Below are 8485 nucleotides of genomic sequence, written 5' to 3'. Positions count from 1 at the left end.
GGCGGGCACATTATCCCTAGAAAATGCTCAGAAGCTTTCAGATGTCAGGTTAAGTATGAAACTCGGTGTGCTGGGCATGCTCCAAACATCAAAGAGTTAAATGATCTCATAATCCCAGAGCTGACAGGAGAAGTGTTTCAACGGGTTTTCGTGATGTTTGCAACAGCGGTATTTCTATGCCCAACGACATATGATTGCGTTAGCCCCGACTATTTAGCCGCTCTAGAAGGACCAGCAAGTAACACATCATCGTACGATTGGTCCAATGCTGTCACAGAGAAATTGGTGACATCACTCCAGACCTTCAAGGATAAAGGATTCACAGGCGCCCTTTGTGGCTGCCTCCCGATTCCAGTGGTTCATTCACTAACTTGTACACTTCTTTATACCCACAAGCAGCTACAAGAACATGATTAATTTTTACCTCTTCCTCACTTGCATATAACGTATTTTGAGTACCTAGATACGAAGATTATGGACCTGGAACCTGACACTCCTGCAAGACTTGTCATGTGGGACACAGAGGCCATTAAGAATTATGCTAACATAGACAGCCTGTCAACAGAGGACGGAATTTTTGGGAAACACACGGTGAGTCAACTTTTCATCATTTTCCTTTGGCGAACTTTTTGACTCAACATAATGACTTAGCTGCCATATATTAATTGGACTTGACTGTAATTCTTTCCTTCCACATGACAGCTGAAAGACATTAGGCGCACGCCTTTCCAACCACCGCCTGGCTTTCAGGCGCCATTTTTCCAAATGAGTCCCGGACTAGAAGCCTACATAGAAGAATTTGTGCCTCAAGAAAAACTTTGTTCCGTAAGTGATTTCCAGCTTCTGCACCTGATATTATGTTTGAAATGATGTTCCCTAAGTTTTTATGAAACGGATACATGTCCTATTGTGTTCATCCAGACATTTTCCTATAGTACGTTAGCTGTGCTTTTGTGCTAAAACCAGAAGTGCTTCCTGTAGGACGTTAGCTCTGCTTTTGTGTTAAAACCAGAAGTGCTTCCTATAGGACATTAGCCGTACTTTTGTGTTAAATATAGAAGTGCTTCCTATAGTACGTTAGCTGTGCTTTTTGTGTTAAATATAAAAGTGCTTCCTATAGTACCTTAGCCATGCCTTTATGTTAAAACCAGAAGTGCTTCCTATAGGACGTTAGACGTACTCTTGTGTTAAATATAGAAGTGCTTCCTATACTACGTTAGCTGTGCTTTTGTGTTAAATATAAAAGTGCTTCCTATAGGACGTTATCTGTGCCTTTGTGTTAAAACCAGAAGTGCTTCCTATAGGACGTTATCTGTGCTTTTGTGTTAAAACCAGAACTCCTTCCTATAATACGTTAGCCGTGCTTTTGTGTTAAATATAAAAGTGCTTCCTATAGTACGTTAACTGTACATTTGTGTTAGATATACAAGTGCCTCCTATAGTACGTTAGTTGTGCTTTGGTGTTAAAACTAGAAGTGCTTCCTATAATACGTTAGCCGTGCCTTTGCGTTAAAACTAACAGTGCTTCCTATAGTACGTTAGCTGTGCTTTTGTGTTTAAACTAGAAGTGCTTTCATATAATATGTTACCCGTGCCTTTGCGTTGAAACTAACAGTGCTTCCTATAGTACGTTAGCTGTAATTTTGTGTTAAAACTAGAAGTGCTTCCTATAGTATGTTAGTTGTGCCTTTGCGTTAAATATAGAAGTGCTCCCTATAGTACGTTACTTGTGCTTTTGTGTTAAAACTACAGGTACTTCCTATAGAACGTTAACTGTGCCTTTGTGTTAAATATAGAAGTGCTCCCTATAGTACGTCATCTGTGCTTTTTGTGTTAAAAACTACAAGTGCTTCCTATAGTACGTTAATGGTGCCTTTGTGTTAAACATAGAAGTGCTTCCTATAGTATGTTAGTTGTGCCTTTGTGTTAATTATAGCACTGCTTCCCTACGACGGTAGATCAACCATGCTTCGTAAGGTAGGTCGACTGTGATCTTTTCAAGGAATGTGTTCACCATGATTCATGGACTTTGTTAGACGCGCTTCCCGCAGCACACCATGTGTCCTTCTGCGCACATTATTCCATGCCCTTTCTGTAATTATTGACACAACGTATAGTAGTTCACAAGATATTTTTCATTCTCGGTATTAATAACTTCTTTTCATTCTTGGTGTTAATAATATCTGATGATTTTTCTTTCAATTCCAGGCCAAGATGAAAATTGCCAAAGTTACAAATGAAATGTACACAGAACTTTTCTCGCGGTTTCAACCAATTCTCGAGCAGAAATTGGAGAAGCTCCTTTCACTTGGTAGGGATCTTAGTGCAAAAGAAACCAAGACCAGAGACCAGGGCGTTTATTGTAACTTGCAACAGGACAACTCAAATGAAAAAGAAACTTTTTCATCACTCCCTTCAACATATTCTACGCTTCCAAGTTCTAGCACGACAAGCAGTCAAAGTTCTTCAAGCAGTGGCTCAGCCAGTGTCCTTCATGCCACATCATAATCCCTAGAAAATTTAAAGGGTTGCTGCGATGCCCCTGACCCAGAATCCCAGAATCCGTACAAAAAAGAGCAGTACCAAATTCGTCTATCTTCACACCTAAAATCATCAACCCAGATTAAGTTGCTACTGGAAGTGAACAGGATCGACCACAACAAAGAGGACATTGATGAACAAGCCAATATTCATTTGGACAAAGTTCATAACCATCTGCACAACTTCCTTGATGGCTTGCCAGTCCATGAGCCCTTCGTGTCAACAACCGAGATGCTGGAGAGCGGGGCAATTATAATGACAGGTGAAAATTCATCTGAATGTTCTGTACTGATTGAAACCCAAAAATCTGTTGGAGGATCTGCAGACCACAACTCTCTAACAAGCCCACTGGAAAAACTCTTGGAGGAAACAGCAAAACCTACTGCAACAGAAACATCAGCCTCGCACTCTACGGTTGACAAACAATTACTAACTGATACAATCTCAACAGATACACTTGGAGCACCTATTTATCACGTTGGGAAAACGTCACCAACTACTGCACGGTCCAGCGGTTCTGACAGCGCTCACAACAACTCTTCAACCAACACAAAAAGCCTCATTGTATCCCAGCCTACACAAAAATCAAACAATGTCACTGGACAACGATCTTCTTCGCTACAGGAGGATAAGGTCCATCTTGTTTCAACTTTGAGTGAAGAGAAGAACATTGCTGAAACAGAACGCACAAGAGCTACTTCCTCCCTTCCTCCTACAGTAGAAGTCCCCAGTCATTCTGCCAGCGGTTCTGGCTCAGTACTGGACACGAGAAAAGCAATTCCATCCACTAGTGATGCTCCACTGGTTGCTGCACCATCTGTCAATGCAGAAGACAATAACATTGCAGAAGAACATGAACAGTGTACGAAGAAACCACCTATTGATCCCACAGACAGCGTCCCTATTATCACAAGCGCACATCTGCCAGAACCGGAACCACAAATGGCAGCTCACAAGAGGTCCTTAAAGCAGTCAGAAGATCCAGGTAACAAGAGTACAACGCCTCCTATGAAAAGAGTTAGGATACTGGAGCCTCCACATAATTCAACAGAAACTACAAACAACCAGTCTCTACAAGTTGACAACCACAGAAGCCTCCTTAATTGTGGATTCATTGATGATGATGAAATATGGTCTGACCCATCTATCTATGAACAACTTGACAGAGTCATTGAACAAAAAAAGAAACAACCCTTTCATAACCAAGTAGCATCACAACAATGCCAACCTGATACTGTCTCACACTTGGCCAAGAATTCAAGCTTGTCAGCTAGATCTTCCCTTTCTAACTATCCAGAGCCACCTATACCCAGTAGATCAAGATCAATGTCAGGCAGTAGCCACCTCACACAGGCCTTTGATACATCATACTCTACAGGTTTAACTCAAACTGTCTTGTCCCAAATTTTACCAGCAACTCCCTTGTCCCAACACTACAACCAACCATCTCCTAGTATCAAAAACCACTTCTACCGACATCCTGGTGCTCAGAATAACGACGATTCAAACAAAAGCCAGCGCTCACCATATGCGATGAACAACCAAAGTCACAAGCAGTACCAGCAACAAACCACTGTCCATTATGCCCACTACCCCCAACACAATGATGCTCAGAATAACAACACTACACGGTGCCAACAATGCCAACCTCAAGAGCAGAACAATCAGCAACCACACAGAGGCGGGTCTAATGGGCAAAGTTACAGTGCCTTGCAACAACAGTTCAACAGCATGCAGTATTCTGGCCATCCTCTCCAGCATTTTCCAACAGATATTCCTTCAAGCTCAACCGGTGATCCAACTGTCAAAACATTAGAACTGCGCATGCAGCACCAACCACAACGCCTAATGTTCCAAAGAAACAATAATTATAATGAGGGTCGTCTGCAAATTAGTAATGGTCAATTGAACTCCGGTGGTCATGTCTTCCAGCCTCATCAACATCATTCTGAGCTAGAACAGACTCAATTCACTGACCAAGGGAATGACCATCAAGATCACTGCCAACTTTTGGAAATAAGAGATTCCACAAACGAGGAGAAAGAAGTGTATGAAACAATCGTCGACAATACACCAGGTATCAAGCAAAATGATAAGTAATGAATTCGTTGTTCCTGTTACAGTAAAGTTTTGGTCCCTTCGTATAATAATCTAATATATTCTGCCTGAAGCTATCATATTCAAGTGTTTCGGCTCGATTCTTCTACTATTGAAATTGAATACTAATCATTTCCTCTTGTATTTAAAAATAAAATCTTACAATTTAAAATTCATTTGTTTTTTGATAGCAAGAAGATATTCTACGTGGATCGACGTTGGGCCGATCATTGAAATTTAGGTTTGTCAATGAAGGTATACGGATATATCAACTCATTCGTGGTCAATGCTTACTCAACTTTGCTGATGAAAGAACAATTCTATGCAATGCCAGCATTTGTGCACAAGCATATAATGTACATGGACGCTTCTGTAAGTTCTTGCTTCTCATAAATAATAAAAACAAACCACATTTACTACTACTACCACACTGAGTGACACAGCTTCAATTTTCTGCAGGATAAATTTAAAGTTCTAGAAGCAAGCACAAAACTACTCAAGGAACACACTGTGGAAAAAACTATTGGGTACAGGCTGCCCAACAAATGTAACATCGTGAGTTCGCCCTACTCACTCTATCTGCCCAGTGTTCGTCTTTGATTCTGCAAGTTTTTCTTGTTACAATGATATTATTCCCTGTTAATTGTTTTAGGTCTTAATACTTGTGAGAAAGGATCCACATTTTATCTACCTCATCATCGTGAATCTTGCAATGCGTCGCTTCGAAATTCTGTGTCCTTATATCAATTGCGATGGTATAAAGGAACACTCAGACATTGTCATTGAAAACATCAAGAGAGCTTACCATTCTGCTTACAACAACTATCCTCACACCATGGCCTCTTTCATGTCAAACCTGTGCAGAGTGTATGTAACTCAGACAGAGAGTAAGTTTCTTTTAACTATAGCTCTACCTCATTTAAACCATGCATATTTTTGTTCCACTACACATCCCATACCTACTATTCACTTTCTAATCACAGACATTAATGCTCTCAATTTTCAGGGATGACAGTGCTATTTACACCATGCATTTGATGCCGCTCATTAATATGAATAATAATTCATTTTTTATCAATAAGGTAAGTTCACTCTCATTGACAACACATCAACATACGTTCATCCAAGCCAGCTGAACATTAAGTTTTACAATAAATTTTATTAATTTGCACGGTTATGTGTTTGCAGATCCATGTGAAACCGATGAGAGAACAACTAACTTACAAAATGATAACATCCAACCACAACACAGACCATGTATTTGAGGCACTGAGCATCGTCCTTGACAAGCACAATATCCGGCGCGAAAGAAGAAGAGTTGGAAGAAGATAACTACTGCTTAAATGTGCCTTAATTTAGCTGGAGCCATCCGAACATTGTTTCAGCCAGCCATACCGACTCATATGTAATCACAACAATGTTTCACCTTTTTTTGTGTCCGTCCAAGATATCTGCTATGGATCCCGTTAAACATAGCTGTGCGTTCAAACGGTCAAGTCTTAAATTCCTGAACATCAAACATTTACAAATAAGAATCATATTTCTTCCAAAAGTTCTAAACATGATATTCAACACATCACTTCCTTGCACTAGAACACCACTCACTTCAATAAGACATAATAAAAGACACAATTGAAACACAGAGGAAAAACACTATCAATTCCTAAGCATCTGACGAAGGAGCTAAATGACTCACCTCCAGTAATCCGGGTCATAGAGGCATTGTCGTGCCTCTTATCCACGTAGAACGTGCCTCTCTAACCACGGACAACTAAGATGACACACACAAGTGCGCCACCAGTTAACACAGGACCGTCCCCTCTCAACAGCTTAACACCGGTCCCTCTCCAAGCCAAATGAGTCATGGAAGCACAACCGTGGCTCAAGCTAACGAAAGAAGAACCATCCTCTATGATAGACGACTAAACTGAAAAAATACCAAAACAGAAGAACGACCATGACTTCAACTCTAAAAGGTCCGTGACCTCACAAGTTTCAACGATGAGTCTCTCTCAGCAAATAAGTGAAAGCAAACGTTTCGAAAGAAAGGCACGACCATGCCTTTGAGTAACATCGTAGACGTGCCCCTCCGAGCGAACGTGTAAGAGAAAGCATTTGCGAACAACAGACATAACTCTGACTCAACATAACATAGCACATGCCTCCACTAACTAGACAGACGTGACTTCACTAGCAGACTAACTAGAAATATTACAGAACATACAACCATGATAGTGACTCATACTAACATAACGCAGTGCCTCTCCGAATTTAATATCGAAAGGAAGGATAACGCCTCTACCAAACATACGACAATGCATCCAATGCCTTCACGGCCATGCATTTCAAAATCAAAGTACCACCACAATAATAGGAAGACAGAAATGCAACCGTCGATAACACAATACTCCCACAGCAAGTATCACACTGGATTACCGAGCCTAAAACAGACAACATATACTGAAACAGACAACATATATTGAAACAGACAGCAAAGTGAGAAAATCTAAAGAATCTTGAACACACTCAAGCTCTGCATAAAACCATTTCAAACGCACAACCACAACCATATATTCAATATAAAAACAACTGTGCCAAACACAGTACAAACACAAAGCAAAAGTAAAGCCCCTACCTGTCAGTGAAGAAGCTAGCAAACTAATAAGACCAGAGCGTGCCTTGCCTAAAACAAAAACAATGCCTCCCTGAACAGACGACTGTGCGCTGCCTAGAATCACGAAAGTCCACATCTGAGTGCTCCTCTTAATACATCTCATCTTATACCAACTCGTAGCAACAAATCATAGAGGAAAATATTCTTGAAGGCACCCAATCAAGAAAAACATAATGGAATGAAAATAAACTTAAATTCCCAAACTAGTCAACTCCATCCGGTTCAAAATAAAACAACCACAATTACAAATTCATCAGTCTATGTAATACTACCCCATACAATAACTATCAAATAACCAATTCATCACACAATCCATCTTGCCAGCACTTCCACCTGGACTACTCCTCAGAAACGTCCTCGCCATCTGAGATCAGGAAGACAACGACGATGCAGGATGTCCCTCAACGACAGAAACCGGCGGTATAGCTCATAGCTCACATACCCTTCCTAAAGGAAAATCAAATTAAAACATGAATATACAAAAAAACAAGTAGTGTTCTAGCAACAAAGGCAGAAACTAACGAAAATGAAATCTTCACTTACAGTAGCTCCATATTTCAGGTGATCAAAACTAAGTGGCTTCCAATCCCAGTAGTGACGAAGAAGTTCTGGAAAAGATGACTCCAGCTTCGAATAAGATTCGTCAATGATGGCTCCTGCTAAGTCCTCCATGGAGTCCCTTTCTTCGCCGCCTTTGATCATAAACTTCTCTTAGATGTCAATATGGTACCCTTCTGGAATTCTGATGAAATCTTGAAAAAGAGCATCTTTAGTATTCCTGACGCCCACACTACAGAAAGTTATACCTCTATTCTCAAGGAAATCCTTCAGGGCAGGGCACTCCGTCCTGGCCCTGCAGAAGTGATAGAGCAAAACATGATTCCGCATAGCCAGTTGCATGACAACGACTTTTCTACGCCCGTAACAATCCTTTTGCGTGAAATCCATGCCGAGACCAACAAACTTGTGCTTCTCCTCACGCAACTAGTCCTCGTACAATCGAATGATCTCCTCCACCTTACCAGGCTCGTTGGTGTACCACACACCGAGCTTCGTGTTACCATCGGCAACTATAGAATGGTACTCGGTGGTGTTCAAAAAGTCGTCCATGGAAACGAGCAGCAAGGTGCCAATGGAGATTCCAAAGACCCTGCGACAAGGTTGGGGAGTGGC

Source organism: Triticum dicoccoides, chromosome 7A, assembly GCF_002162155.2.
Source record: "Triticum dicoccoides isolate Atlit2015 ecotype Zavitan chromosome 7A, WEW_v2.0, whole genome shotgun sequence".
Classification (NCBI taxonomy): Eukaryota; Viridiplantae; Streptophyta; class Magnoliopsida; order Poales; family Poaceae; genus Triticum; species Triticum dicoccoides.
The sequence above is the reverse complement of the archived record's forward strand: the minus strand, read 5'-3'. Positions refer to the sequence as shown.